A 14,313-nucleotide genomic window follows, 5' to 3' on the forward strand; every position below is an offset into this window, starting at 1 on the left:
ATGAATAAAACGTGTCTAATTATAATGGAAAGGATTATTATTGCCTTTTCCATAGATATCAGCTCTAAATGTATTGTTTTTTTAGTACTTATGTGAATTTATATGTCTGAAACCTAAAATAAACATTATGTGGTTGAAAACACTGAAAAGTTGTGATATATGACAGCTCTTAGCGTGCCTGTCTCTGGCTCAGCGCCAGCCAATGCGCGAAAGCACATTTGAATTTAGCAGTTGATCACGTGATGCACTGACCGTTCTAATCACACCGGTGTGATCGTATGCTCCAGGGACCAGCCAAGACTGATCACACTGGTGTGATCGTATGTGCGAAAGGGTTAATAGTTAATGTATTAAATAACCAAGGGCGGCTGGCCAATAGAGGGCGCTAGGGTGCCACCCCCCCCCCCCCATGAGCCAGACCACAGTTTATGAGCCACACTCATTAAATAAATAAGTAAATATATACATAAATCATACATACAAATTGTCAGTATTTGTGTGTTTGAGATATTAAATGCACCCAGTATATGTGAAAAATATGATAGAAATTAAAAATGTCTGCTTTTTCAACACGTCTCCTCCACCTGCGTGCACGTCTCATCAGCTCTGGGGCGCTGGAGTCAATCGCCCCAGAGAGGCGGGTCTGTGGAGCAGCTTAGCCAATTGCTGATTTAATATATACATGTTTGACATAAACTGTAGCCAATCAGCGAGCTCAAATCTAGTCAGCTATGGGCGCTTCTGTTTAGCGCCCCAAGCTGCGCATGCCTGCCCGCGCCCGCGCTCATGCGCGCCTATCTCCATCAGACAGCGGTCTATCGGCCTGGCTAGCTGGATGCGGTCATGCTAATGCCTTGTTTTGCTTTCCGTGATTACATTTTAAAACAACGGGGACAGATCCGGCATGGACAGTTACCGGAGTGAATGAATGAGTTCAATTTCAAATGCAAATGGAAAGTTTGTGCAATTTGTTTGTTTTTGTGTAAGGACGCCTCAGCCTTGTAATATGGCATTAAATAATTACTGACTTTTTCACAGAGCACTGGTATCATGCAGTTTGTGTTAAATTGTGTTTGGGTGGTTAATAATAATAATTATTATAATTATTTTTATTTATATAGCGCCTTTCCAACACCCAAGGTCGCTTTACAAATAAATGTAAAAGGCAGTGGTTCTCAAACTGGGGTACGTGAGGTGACAGATGGGGGTGCGGGAACAAAATGCTGAATTTTGCCGTTCCTTTAATACTACCCCACCTTAAAATAAGATTTAAATTGAGCATGCATTTCTATCAGGTAAAATGCTGTAAATACATGACATCCGATCAAATTACCTCATCTTTTGCGGTCAAAACTTTCTGCATTTAAGCAGCGTGTAGGCTATATGACAGGTCTCATTTAAGCAGTGTGTAGGCTATATGACAGGTCTCGTGCAGATTGCTGCCTCGGCAAATCGCACTGTAGCAGCTACTACCGTTCTCGACAATGTACCTTTGTAAAAGGTAGGTAAAAAGTAGGGATTTAGCACTTACTAGCATGAAGAACAAATATAGACACAGGCTGAGCATGGAGATCGATATAAGATTCAAACTCTCTTCGATACAAACACATACCCTGTTTGAGTTTAATGTTGATCACATTATATGAAGATCCACACGATTGCGAATGTGACATTGATTTTATACAACAGTTCAACAAACGAAATATTAATATTAAGTTCATTTTCAACACAGTTGTCAATATTATTTTTTTAAAACAAAATAATAGCTCCAACGAAAGCCACAGCAGAACTGCAGCACACAGCAGTGTTTGTGAACGAATCTGCGGCGTTGAACGAATCATTAGAGTCAATGATTCAATGATTAATTCATAAATACAGCCACTTGCTTCATTTCTGAATGAATGACTCGATGACTCATCACCTACTGGCGGGTTTAATTCAATGTTTAAAAGCATCATTTCGTTTTTACCATTGCATATTTCTCTATTGAACATTTATTATGAACATTCATTATTTAAAGCATTATTTATTTTATAAAGGTATTTGTAAAGGTAAAAATGCACTGGAAAAATCTATTTAAGGGGGCAAATATTGTCCCTTACTGAAAAAGGTGCGACTGAAGAGTGGGGGTACGCAGAAGGATGTTAAAAGCCTCATGGGGTACAACTCTAAAAAGTTTGAGAACCACTGGGACTGGGTTAAGGAATAGAACAAAATAAACATCAACATCAAAGCACAATACACATACCAAGTGCAGAAAGTAGGCCTAATATACAGAGGTCACTTACAAAGTTAGGTTAAAGACACAAAACAAAGAGGGATTCAAACAAATAGCATATCAATAACAATGTAGAATTTACCGACTGTGAGCTGAAGAGTAATATTCAGATAAAAAATGTGTTTTTGAAGGAGAGAAGGGTGGATGTTTGACAGATGTCTTGAGGAAGAGCATTCCACAACCTCGGAGCCACTACGCTAAAAGACTCCCATGGTTACCAGACTATTGAAACCGACTGAATATGACACAGCCCCACCGAAGATATTTTTCACCAGCCGCCACTGTAAATAACATGGACTAACAATGAACAATACTTTTGTTACAGTACTTATTAAGTTGGCTTGGGAAAGCCAACTTACTGATATTGTACTTAAACTTATTATTATTCTTCTGACCCAAAATTTTACTGACTCTAACTCCTCCTAGAGCTTTAACTCTACATACTCCAAACTTGGCTCAGACCTTCAGACTGTTCTGACTCGAGTTGCTATATCTTTTTAGACTGATTTGACTTTCAGTTTTCTTAAAAATTAATATTAAAAACCATAAAAATCTCATAGACTTACATTGCAGAATACTCAAATTGAGCCAAGGCTACGGTGGCCCATTAGTGCACAAGCCAAAAACTCAAATCTAAACTCCCTGAAGCCCTACACTCAATAAGGCGAGACACGGCAGGCAAAAACGTTTTTTTTTTTTTCACTGGTCAATTTTGAGATTTTGGGTTATTTGTCTTCAATAACATGTATTCTTTCAGATTTGTGCTGCAAAAAAAGTCCAAAATACACATTTAGGTCTTTATTTTACTACACTTTGTCTGTTTGAGTGTGCAGATTTCGCCTAAATTCATCAAAAGTTGGTGTTCTAAATAATCCCGCTGCTCCGCGATCGCTCTCTGTACCCCTTCATCTTGTATACCGTTGGAAAGCTCTCTTTCTTCTGTACAATGCTGTTGGATCCAAATATGGTCATTTCCTGTCTATCAGAAACCAATCATGAAAGTAAAACAGGTGATTTAACTCGAAATGCGCAATCTCATTGGCTGATGCCTATTTCTGACAACGTGATTCGTCCAGAATCGTCACGTGACGCGCTCTGACATTTCCGCGGTAGTTCAAAATGTTGAAAGATATGCGTGTAAAATTCTCTCAGAGAAGTCGAAAACAGTTGTCATTAGCTAGAAGACACAAGGGATTACCAACAAAGACAAAAGATGATGAAATGCCATATGGATCTTCACAATTTTTTTCATGAGAGCCGCACTGATAGGACAGGTCAGTAGGAGAGCCATACGTCGTCCTTTCAGTTTCGGTTCTCAATCGACAAAGTGTTTACATGTTCTCTCGATAAACCACCTCTTTCAATCCGATCGAAATTATTTGTAATATAGCTGACACTTTGAGTTTATAATGGGTTATGTTATAGCCCTACTTATTTTTAATGTTTTTAAGAAATATCTGTAGTGACTGGCTGCATGATATCGCCGTATTTTTTACAGCCAAGCGAGCCACAAATTAAAGCTTGGCGGGCCGCACGAGGCTCGCGAGCCGCGCAATGAGTAACCATAGTGCGTCGATGCGTTACGAACAAGCTGTAACATTTTGAACACATCTAAATGTAAGTCAAAAAGACACATTACATTTCAAAGCACTTAAAACCCACAAGCCAAATCCTGAAAACGGTCGCCTCAGTCAGCTGATGGTGAAGCTAACAAACCAGGCTCCCTTCAGCACTGGTTCAAAACAACTCAACAGAACAAAGCTAATTATGAATCATTCAAAATATCAATATTTAGAACATTGGAGAAAGCAAACAAAGTAGACTAAATTGTTATTTGACAGAGTATCTCTCACATCTGTCAGAGAAGAAGAGACAGATCCTGACTAAATACAGGCTCAGTGACCACCAACTGGGTCAGACAGAGATGTACTTCCTCCTCCACTGGGAAAAAAGTATCTTCACTAAGTGATTTACACCTTGGACAAATAGCCAAAAGAATAAAACTTCCCAAAGTTAGCACCAGAAAAGAAGCCTGAAGTTCTAGAGGGTACAGCAGCTCCACTGACAGCTAAATATGTAGGCTATCTGCCTGAGGGATTGTGATATACCAGTATTTAGTTTTTCCATTCCACCTATGTGATGGACTGTTGATGTGTTGTTTTGGATGTTATGATCAGTGATGGATGAAGCAATAATGAGCTTTGGATGTTAAAAAGTGTGATACATGGATTTTACTTGGACCTAAAGCATATTTTGTCTGTAATTCATGGCTTTCAATAGAAATTAGTGGAATTTTGCCATAAAAATCTTTAAAGGCCGTTTTCTCAAAATGAGTTTTTTCTTGCACTCCTAGTGACGATTTTGTAGCACCTACATACACCAAACTTTACAGTCGTATTCCTAACTATATTGTGAAGATTTGTTCAGAGGGATTTGTTGATATATCATTCTTGGTCTGATTTATATGACATTTTATGCCTAAAAATAGGGCGAAAATCAATTTTTTAAGGCTATTGCCAGTATTTTCTAATTTACAGGGTAACAAAAGGGGATATTCATAATCCCCTCTGAAAATGTCTTTTCATTGAATATATCAACAAAATGCAAAAATAATTTTTAACCTTGTTTTTTTCAATGGTCATATTCGTCACTTCAAAATATATGCAAATTAGCGCATATTTAATTAGATATAGCCTCATTAGCATATTTAAAAATAAAATTACAGAAAACTTGCAATGCATTTTTTTCTCCTATTTATGTGAGTAATCAACTGGTAAAGTTTGATGGTGATATCTGTAAGTTAACAATTTTACCCTATTCACCTGTAGTGTCTCGCCTATCTATCTATCTATCTATCTATCTATCTATCTATCTATCTATCTATCTTCAAACTATTTTATCTATCTATCTTCAAACCTCTTCTATCTATCTATCTTCAAACTATTTTTATCTATCTATCTTCAAACCTTTTCTATCTATCTATCTATTGAAGAATAACAAATTTTAAGAATCTATTTCAAATATGCTTCCGTACATAACATCATGGTAAAGAATATTGTATTTAGCTTTTAAGGTTAAGATCTCAGCAAAGTTGCAATTCCTGTTCTCTCCTTATTAGCCGCTTTCCGACCAAGTAGTTACAGGAACTTAGTTCTAGGAACTGTCCACTTCTAAACAGTTCTAAGAACTACTCTCCCCCAAACTCGGTTTTGCTGTTTGCGTTCGCACTGGCCAAGTGGCCATAGGAACTGGTAGGAGGGGTAAGGGAGTGACGCAAGCACGGTGACTTTTATTTTGACGGCGTGACAGACCTTTATTTTGGCGGCGCTGAGAACACCAGAGCAAACAATGCTCGCATTCTCTGTGTTTATACACGGGTTTCTTGTATACAAACAATACCGGATGCGCGCGCATCCAGGAGGCAAAAAAACGCTATCTGTTATGCCGAGTTCTGTAAAAGAACATTGTAATTAACGTAGATTTCGCATTGTTTGTAATTTCTTGTTGACTCAATAATAAACTGCAATTTCAGAGTTGGATCTGTTTGTTTGTGTTTCATATTAATATAACATTATGTAAAACGTCCAACTGTTTACGAATCCAAATCCGGACATACTGCATGTATGAATATCATGTTAGACTAAGTTAGTAATGTAATAGCCAATGTTAGCAGTGCAGCATCTATAGAGCCCGCATTTGCTTTTATATAAGTTTACGTTACTTTACGACCTGCAACATTTCATAACTGCACACATATAACGTTACTTTACTGTAAATCAAAGATTTGACGATGGATTATGTGCTGTCATGAGCACATACTAGAGTTTAACTGCTCAGCCAGTTATGAACTGTGAAAAAAATACATGTTTATTTTTTCAAACAGCTATATTTAGATCGCAAATTTGACATTTAGTATACCAAGTGTGTAGTATACTACAAGAAAACATTCAAATAAATGCTGTTCTTTTGAATTTTCTATTCATCAAAGAATCCTAAATAAAATGTCACAAAAATAAGAAGCTGCATAACTGTTTTCAACATTGATAATTATCAGAAATGTTTCTTGAGCATCAAATCATCATATTAGAATGATTTCTGAAGGATCATGTGACACTGAAGACTGGAGTAATGATGCTGAAAATTCAGCTTTGATAAATTACACTTTTTCTTTTTGAATGCATTTTAAAATGTATGTTCCAATAATATTTCATAATATTCCTGTTTTACAGTATTTTTGAGCACAAGAGACTGCTTTCAAAAACATAAAAATCTTACCAACCCCAAAATTTTGAACAGTAGTGTATACATGGATTTCGAATAAGATAATTATATATATCAGGCCATACAACTGCTGGCCTCTTCTTGTCATCCACAATCCAAAGATCGTCATTTATTGCGTAGGGATCCGGCAAGATCTCACCATTGCTGAGAGTAAGTTTTTTAATATAATCGCCACGGTCGGATGTACTAAGGCTTCCCACATAATCCATCGTCAAATCTTTGATTTACTTTACTGTAATTTACAGTAAAGTAACGTTATATGTGTGCAGTCATGAAATGTTGCAGGTCGTAAAGTAACGTAAACAAGGATATTTATATATATAAATGTATTTATATAAAAGCAAATTCGGGCTCTATAGATGCTGCACTGCTAACATTGGCTATTACATTACTAACTTAGTCTAACATGATAATTAGCATTTTGACTTAGCGACAACAACCACCACTATGCTACTAGCCTAAACCCTTTACTCCGGTACGAAGACCCATAGACAGTGACCGTTTCTTAATATGCGTTCTTGTCTGTACTTGTGTTCTTGTGAAACGTCATCAGTCGCTGCCCAAGTACTGTTCCAATTCAAAGTTCACATCTAGCCAAGTCCAGTTCAAATCCCCAGATGTGTTCTTGATCCGCCCCTTTTACCGAGGATGCATCGAGAGGTGACTTGTGCGGACCTATTTTTTACAGTCTATGGCTCGTTTCCACTGAGTGGTACGGTACGGTACGGTACGGTACAGTACAGTACGGTACGGTTCGGGTCGGTAAACCATGAATCGGCTTGCGTTTCCACTGCCAACAGTACCCTTACTTGATAGGCGTGGTGTAGCCGGAAAGAAACGATCGACGTCATTTCCGCGTGAAGAAAGCAACATAAACAACAATGGATGACATACAGCAGATCTTGTTCTTGCTTCTCGGCGTGTTTGTCACAAGAAGCCAAGCGACGACATTAGGCGTTTCTCAATAGCAAGTACGTAAAGTAGTCCGACTCAGGAGAATGACTCCCGAGGACGCGAGTCCGGTTATTCTGCAAATGGAACAGCGCGCGTCACTCTGCATTAAACATTTTAATATGGTCCAGGCAATATGTGCATTTGTACTAAACAACAGATGTTGCAGTAAACAACATTAGATCATCTTCGTTAAAATTTAACAAAACAAAACTCCAGTCTCTTTTTGTTCAATTTCAGTTTTATCAATATTAGCCATTATAAAACTATAAGTAAAAGGTACAAGAAACTTATACAAATAAAGCAAACATACAAAGTCAGCGCTCTAGTCTAACCATACAACGGTAAAGTTAAATAGCCTAAATATATAAAGTTATGAAACTTCACTTAGCCCTCAGCCAAAACGATTGGCCAGGGAACAAATTATATATTCACGAGACCAAAAATATACTCAAGACGAATTATATCTCATGTTTAACCACTACAGAGACGTCAGAGTCAGCGGCAAACGTCAGAACGACTAGCCGAGGAAAGGCTGTTCCAGGCGGGGTACATGAGTGCCGAGCGCCCGGTGATCGCCTGGATCTTACAACCTGGATCAAATTTTCATAAATAAACGACAGATTTGAGCTTTAAACAACTACATTCTCGCCTGAAAAACTCTTAAAACTACATTTCGTGACACAAAAACAGTAGTATTATATTCAACTGCATATTATAAAATGGCACTTCTTATGTTGACATTCCCCTTGTAACACGCGCAAGTGACGATTCTCTGTCAACCAATCAATGTCCTGCAGTGAGTCTAGCTCCACCCTTTAGTACCGTACCACTGTGCTAGGTACCCCAACAGAAGGGTACCCAAAAAGTGTACGGTTCGGCATTTTGGTACCATTCACAACTTTTGACAGTGGAAACGCAAATAATTGCGTACCGTACCGTACTGTACCGTACCGTACTGCTCAGTGGAAACGAGCCATGGTGCGGACTTGAGACAGCCAAGTATCCCAGAATGCATGTCACACCAACCAGCAAGCGTCAATAGCAGAGGAGAAAACCCGCGTAATATCATAATACTACTGTTATTGTGTCACAAAATGTAATTTTAAGAGTGTTTCAGGCGAGAATGTAATTGTTTAAAGCTCGAATCTGTGGTTTATTTATAAAGATAGCACCTATTTGAAAAATGCATCTGACGTTTTCGGAGTTGTGAGATCCAGGCGAACACCGGGCGTTCAGCGCTCATTAACCCCGACTGGAACAGCTTTTCCTCGGCTAGTGCTTCTGATGTTTGCCGCTGGCTCTGATGTCTCTAGTCTATTGGTTAAAAATGAGATATTATTCGTCTTGTGTATAAGTCGATCTTTGATCTCATTAATCTATAGTTTGTTCCATGGCAAATCGTTTTGGCAAAGTGAAGTTTCACAACTTTAGCCTATTTAACTTTAACTTTGTAGCCTATTAGAGAACTGACTTATGTTTGACTGAATTGTTTGCTTTATTTCTCATTGTAAAGCTTATACCTTTTAGGCTACTTATACTTTTATACTGGATATTATTGATCATTAAAACTGACATTTAACAAAAAGAGACAGGGTTGTGTAATTTTATTTTTAATATTTTAAAATATATAGAATATTTTTTATATTTATTTTAGTACATTCTCTTCACTGCATGCACATTAAATGTCAGTTTTATTGATCAATATATTAAAATGAAAACAAAAAGAAGCAGGGTTGTGTTTTATATTTCGTGTTGTTATAAATATATGCAGTGAAGATAATAAATGTACGCGTTTTCCTGAACCACATTTATGTGGCCATTAATATGTTTAAGTTTTTTTTTTTTAAGAAAAGAGGCAGAGTGGTGTTTTATAACATATTTCGTTTTATTGTTGACGAAAAGAGGTAGAGTTGTATTTTATACCATATTTCGTTTTATTGTTGCCTAAAATATACATAAAGAGATGACCGGAGTAGCTAGAGCGAGCTGAGTGACGAGATCAAGAACGCTGCTGTTCCATTTGCAGAATAACCGGACTCGCGTCCTCCCGTCCTCGGGAGTTCGTTCTCCTGAGTCGAACTTGGCAAGTCCGAACTACCAAGGACGCAAGTCCGAAGTTTGCGTACTTGGCATTGACAAAACGGCCAGTATATAAACGCGAAGACCGCGGGTCTTTCTTGCCTCCTGGTTGCGTGCGCAAGCAGTGATGACGTCGCCGAGAAATCCATGTATTAGCGATCTGTCTAACAGTACTGTTTAATATGTTATTAGATAGAACTGTTATAGAAAGTAGACAGTATATGAAAAAAAGGTTATTAGCCTATGCCGTGTGGTTGATGTCCAGTGTTGCTAGCTGGGCAGATAAACATAATCAACAAAACAAAATGTTTGACTTGGTCCCCTCAAAGTTGCGTTGGATTTTCTCTTCAGCATAAAGGTTTAGAGACCCATCTATCACTGTTTTCCATGTTTGTATAGTTAGTTTATGGAGTAAATATATAGGCTATAATCTGTGTGTTTACATTCTAGCTGTTTTAAAAATGGCGGGTGCTCCGCGTGCGTTCGGTCAATCAGCGTACACTAACGTCACGGGTAGTTCCTATAGTGCTGGTTTAGACCCTACTCTGAAGTAGGACCCAAATTAGTTCCTCCAAATGGAGTTCCTAGAACTAAAATCGTTCCTAGTTCCTGCGGTGCGAACACGCCGACATCCGGGTACTTTAGCCAATAGTTCTAGGAACTGTGAAAAGGTTCCTCCGGTCGGAAAGCGAAATTGTCTTTAATGGCTCTTGGAGCCCCAGTTTCACTCAGACTGATGGGATTAGCACACGAATGATTCACTGAGAATCTCACCTTTTTGTTCTGCAAATGGCTTTCGGAGCCCAAATGGCTCTTGGAGCCTTATGCTGATTGAATTAGGATTGGCCAGACCCTCAGTCTAGGGTGTTACCTAAACCTGTTACATGCTTTGTTTGAATTTGTCTCCACTTTCAAAAGTCCCTCCTCCTATAATGCCTATAAGACACCATGAACAGTTATGTACTTTAGATTTTGTTGGACGAACTGCAGCCACGCTCAATAAAGAAGAACTTCTGTTTGAACGCGATCCCAACGTCTCCTGGTTTTTGCTTCGATGAAGGAATAAAAGTTCCCAACACTATCTATCTATCTATCTATCTATCTATCTATCTATCTATCTATCTATCTATCTCTTTCTAACTAATTGTCTTTCTTTCTAATATTTCTTTCTTTCTTTTTAACTAATCTATCTTTCTTTCTTTCTAACTAATCCATCTTTCTTTCTTTCTTTTTTCTTTCTAACTAATCCATCTTTCTTTCTAACTAATCCATCTTTCTTTTTTCTTACTAATCTATCTTTCTTTCTTTCTAACTAATCCATCTTTCTTTTATTTCTAACTAATCTATCTTTTTCTTTCTAACTAATCCATCTTTCTTTCGATCTATCTATCTTCAAACTATTTTTTATTTATCTATCTTCAAACTATTTTTATCTATCTTCAAAATTTTCTATCTATCTATCTATCTATCTATCTATCTATCTATCTATCTATCTATCTCTTTCTAACTAATCTTTCTTTCTTTCTTTTTAACTAATCTATCTTTCTTTCTAACTAATCCATCTTTCTTTCTTTCTTTCTTTCTTTCTCTTTCTAACTAATCCATCTTTCTTTCTTTCTAACTAATTTATCTTTCTTTCTTTCTTTCTTTCTAACTAATCCATCTTTCTTTCTTTCTTTCTTTCTTTCTTTCTTTCTTTCTAACTGATCTATCTTTCTTTCTAACTAGTCCATCTTTCTTTCTAACTGATCTTTCTTTCTAACTAATCTAATCTATCTTTCTTTCTTTCTAACTAATCCATCTTTCTTTCTTTCTTTCTAATGAATCTTTCTTTCTAACTAATCTTTCTTTCTTTCTTTCTTTCTTTCTTTCTTTCTTTCTTTCTATCTAATCTATCTTTCTTTCTTTGTAACTAATCTATCTTAATTTCTAACTAATCCATCTTTCTTTCTTTCTAATGAATCTTTCTTTCTAACTAATCTATCTTTCTTTCTTTCTAACTAATCTATCTTTCTTTCTAACTAATCCATCTTTCTTTTATTTCTAACTAATCTATCTTTTTCTTTCTAACTAATTCATCTTTCTTTCTTTCGATCTATCTATCTTCAAACTATTTTTATCTATCTATCTATCTTCAAACTATTTTTATCTATCTATCTTCAAAATTTTCTATTTATCTATCTATCTATCTCTTTCTAACTAATCTTTCTTTCTTTCTTTTTAACTAATCTATATTTCTTTCTAACTAATCCATCTTTCTTTCTAACTAATCCATCTTTCTTTCTTTCTTTCTTTCTCTTTCTAACTAATCCATCTTTCTTTCTTTCTTTCTTTCTTTCTTTCTAACTGATCTATCTTTCTTTCTAACTAATCTATCTTTCTTTCTAACTAATATATCTTTCTTTCTAACTAGTCCATCTTTCTTTCTAACTGATCTTTCTTTCTAACTAATCTCTTTCTTTCTTTCTAACTAGTCCATCTTTCTTTCTTTCTAATGAATCTTTCTTTCTAACTAATCCATCTTTCTTTCTTTCTTTTTACTAATCTATCTTTCTTTATAACTTATCAATCTTTCTTTCTTTCTTACTAATCTATCTTTCTTTTTTTCTTACTAATCTATCTTTCTTTCTTTCTGTCACGGTTCACAAATCCTTGTGTTCATTTTGTGGATTTGTTGGTGTGTTGTAGGTGTTGGGTCTATGTGTGTGTTGCTTGTTTGTTGCCTAGTGACCAGCTCATCACTCCAATCAGTCACTTCAGCTGCAGCTAGTTTACTGCCTATATCTAGCTGGAGTGAGTTATGCTGGGTGTTGGTTCGTTACTCATGTCTTGTTCTCGTTGCCAGTTACCGCGGCAGAACTGCTTGCTGTGTTTGATCCCCGCGTTCTCCTCTGAGTCCTGTGTGGCGCTGGATTACCAGTTCGGGAATTTACATCGACCAGTCTCTTGTAGTGCACCCTGAGTTTCTTCCTTGTCTGTGATTACACTTTGAGAGTTCCTGCATTGCACCCTGAGTATTCCTATTATGGTATCGTCTGTCAAGTTTCATCAGTCTCCTGCATCTTGTCTGATCTGAGTACTTTCTCTGTCTAATAAACTTGAGCTACTTGCATTTGGATCTGGAACTCGTTATTGTGACACTTTCTAACTAATCCATCTTTCTTTTATTTCTAACTAATCTATCTTTCTTTCTTTATAACTAATCTATCTTTCTTTCTAACTAATCCATCTTTCTTTCTTTCTTTCTTTCTTTCTTTCTTTCTTTCTTTCTTTCTAACTAATGTTTCTTTCTTTCTAACTAATCATTTTTTCTTTCTTTATAACTAATCAATCTTTCTTTCTCTCTTACTAATCTATCTATCTATCTTACTAATCCATCTTTCTTTCTTTTAACTAATCCATCTTTCTTTCTATCTTTCTTTCTTTCTTTCAAACTAATCCAGCATTCTTTCTTTCTTTCCAATTAATCTATCTTTCTTTGTTTCTAACTAATCCATCTTTCTTTCTTTCTTTCTAACTAATCTATCTTTCTTTCTTTCTAACTAATCCATCTTTCTTTCTTTCTAACTAATCTATCTTTCTTTTAACTAATCCATCTTTCTTTCTTTCTAACTAATCCACCATTCATTATTTCTTTCGTTCTTTCGTTCTTTCGTTCTTTCTTTCTTTCTTTCTTTCTAACTAATCCATCTTTCTTTTTTTCTTTCTTTCTTTCTTTCTTTCTAACGAATCTATCTTTCTTTCTTTCTAACTAATCCATCTTTCTTTCTTTCTAACTAATCTATCTAACTAATGTTTCATTCTTTCTTTATAACTAATCCATATATCTATCTATCTATATATCTTTCTTTCTTTCTTTCTTTCTTTCTTTCTTTCTAACTATCAATCAAACTTTAAACTAACTTTAAACTACTTTAAACTTCTTCAAACTCTCTGGTCCGGCTTTCTCAAGCCAACTTAAAATTTGTCTCAACAAACTTTTTTTTCTAGTTCATCTTTATTAATGTTAGTTGATAAAAATCCAGCTGTTCATTGTTTGATCATGTTATGTCATAGTTCATTAACAAATGTTAACAAATACAGCAATTGATTTTAATAATGTATTAGTAAATGTTGAAATTAACAAATGCTGTAGAAGTAGGTTTTGCTCATTCTTATTTCATGTTAACTAAAGTAGATAACTAATGTTAACTAATGAAACCTTATTGTAAAGTGTTACCCACAATTCTGATAACTTAGACATAGATCAAGTCAAGTCACCTTCATTTATATAGCGCTTTTAACAATATAGATTGTTTCAAAGCAGCTTTACAGTGATAATAGGAAATTACAGTAATAGATATATTTTTGGCTTTACAGCAGCTCTAGAATAAAGTTATTGTCCAGCTAAAGTTAGTTTTGATTGATTGATTCACTTACGTTGCAAAAAATCATTAGTTATTAACTTACACGAACTTACACAGACACCATTCTAACAGAAAACACGACACCATTCTAACAGAAAACACTCAACGTGCTCCGGCCCGCTCATCTGCACAAAACAGTGCCTGGTGGCTCGACAACGCAAACCCTGAAATAGATTCCAAGGTGAAATTTGCCTTGGCCTTGGCCTTGGATTCCAAGGCCTTGAAATAAAAAAAAAGGTTATCTCTGCGCAAACCTCAAAAATGCAAACCTGCAAAAACGCAGACGTGCGCATCACATGCTTAGGCCCCATCCAC

This window comes from Abramis brama, assembly GCF_963993115.1.
Source record: "Abramis brama genome assembly, chromosome: 9".
In the NCBI taxonomy this organism is placed as follows: Eukaryota; Metazoa; Chordata; class Actinopteri; order Cypriniformes; family Leuciscidae; genus Abramis; species Abramis brama.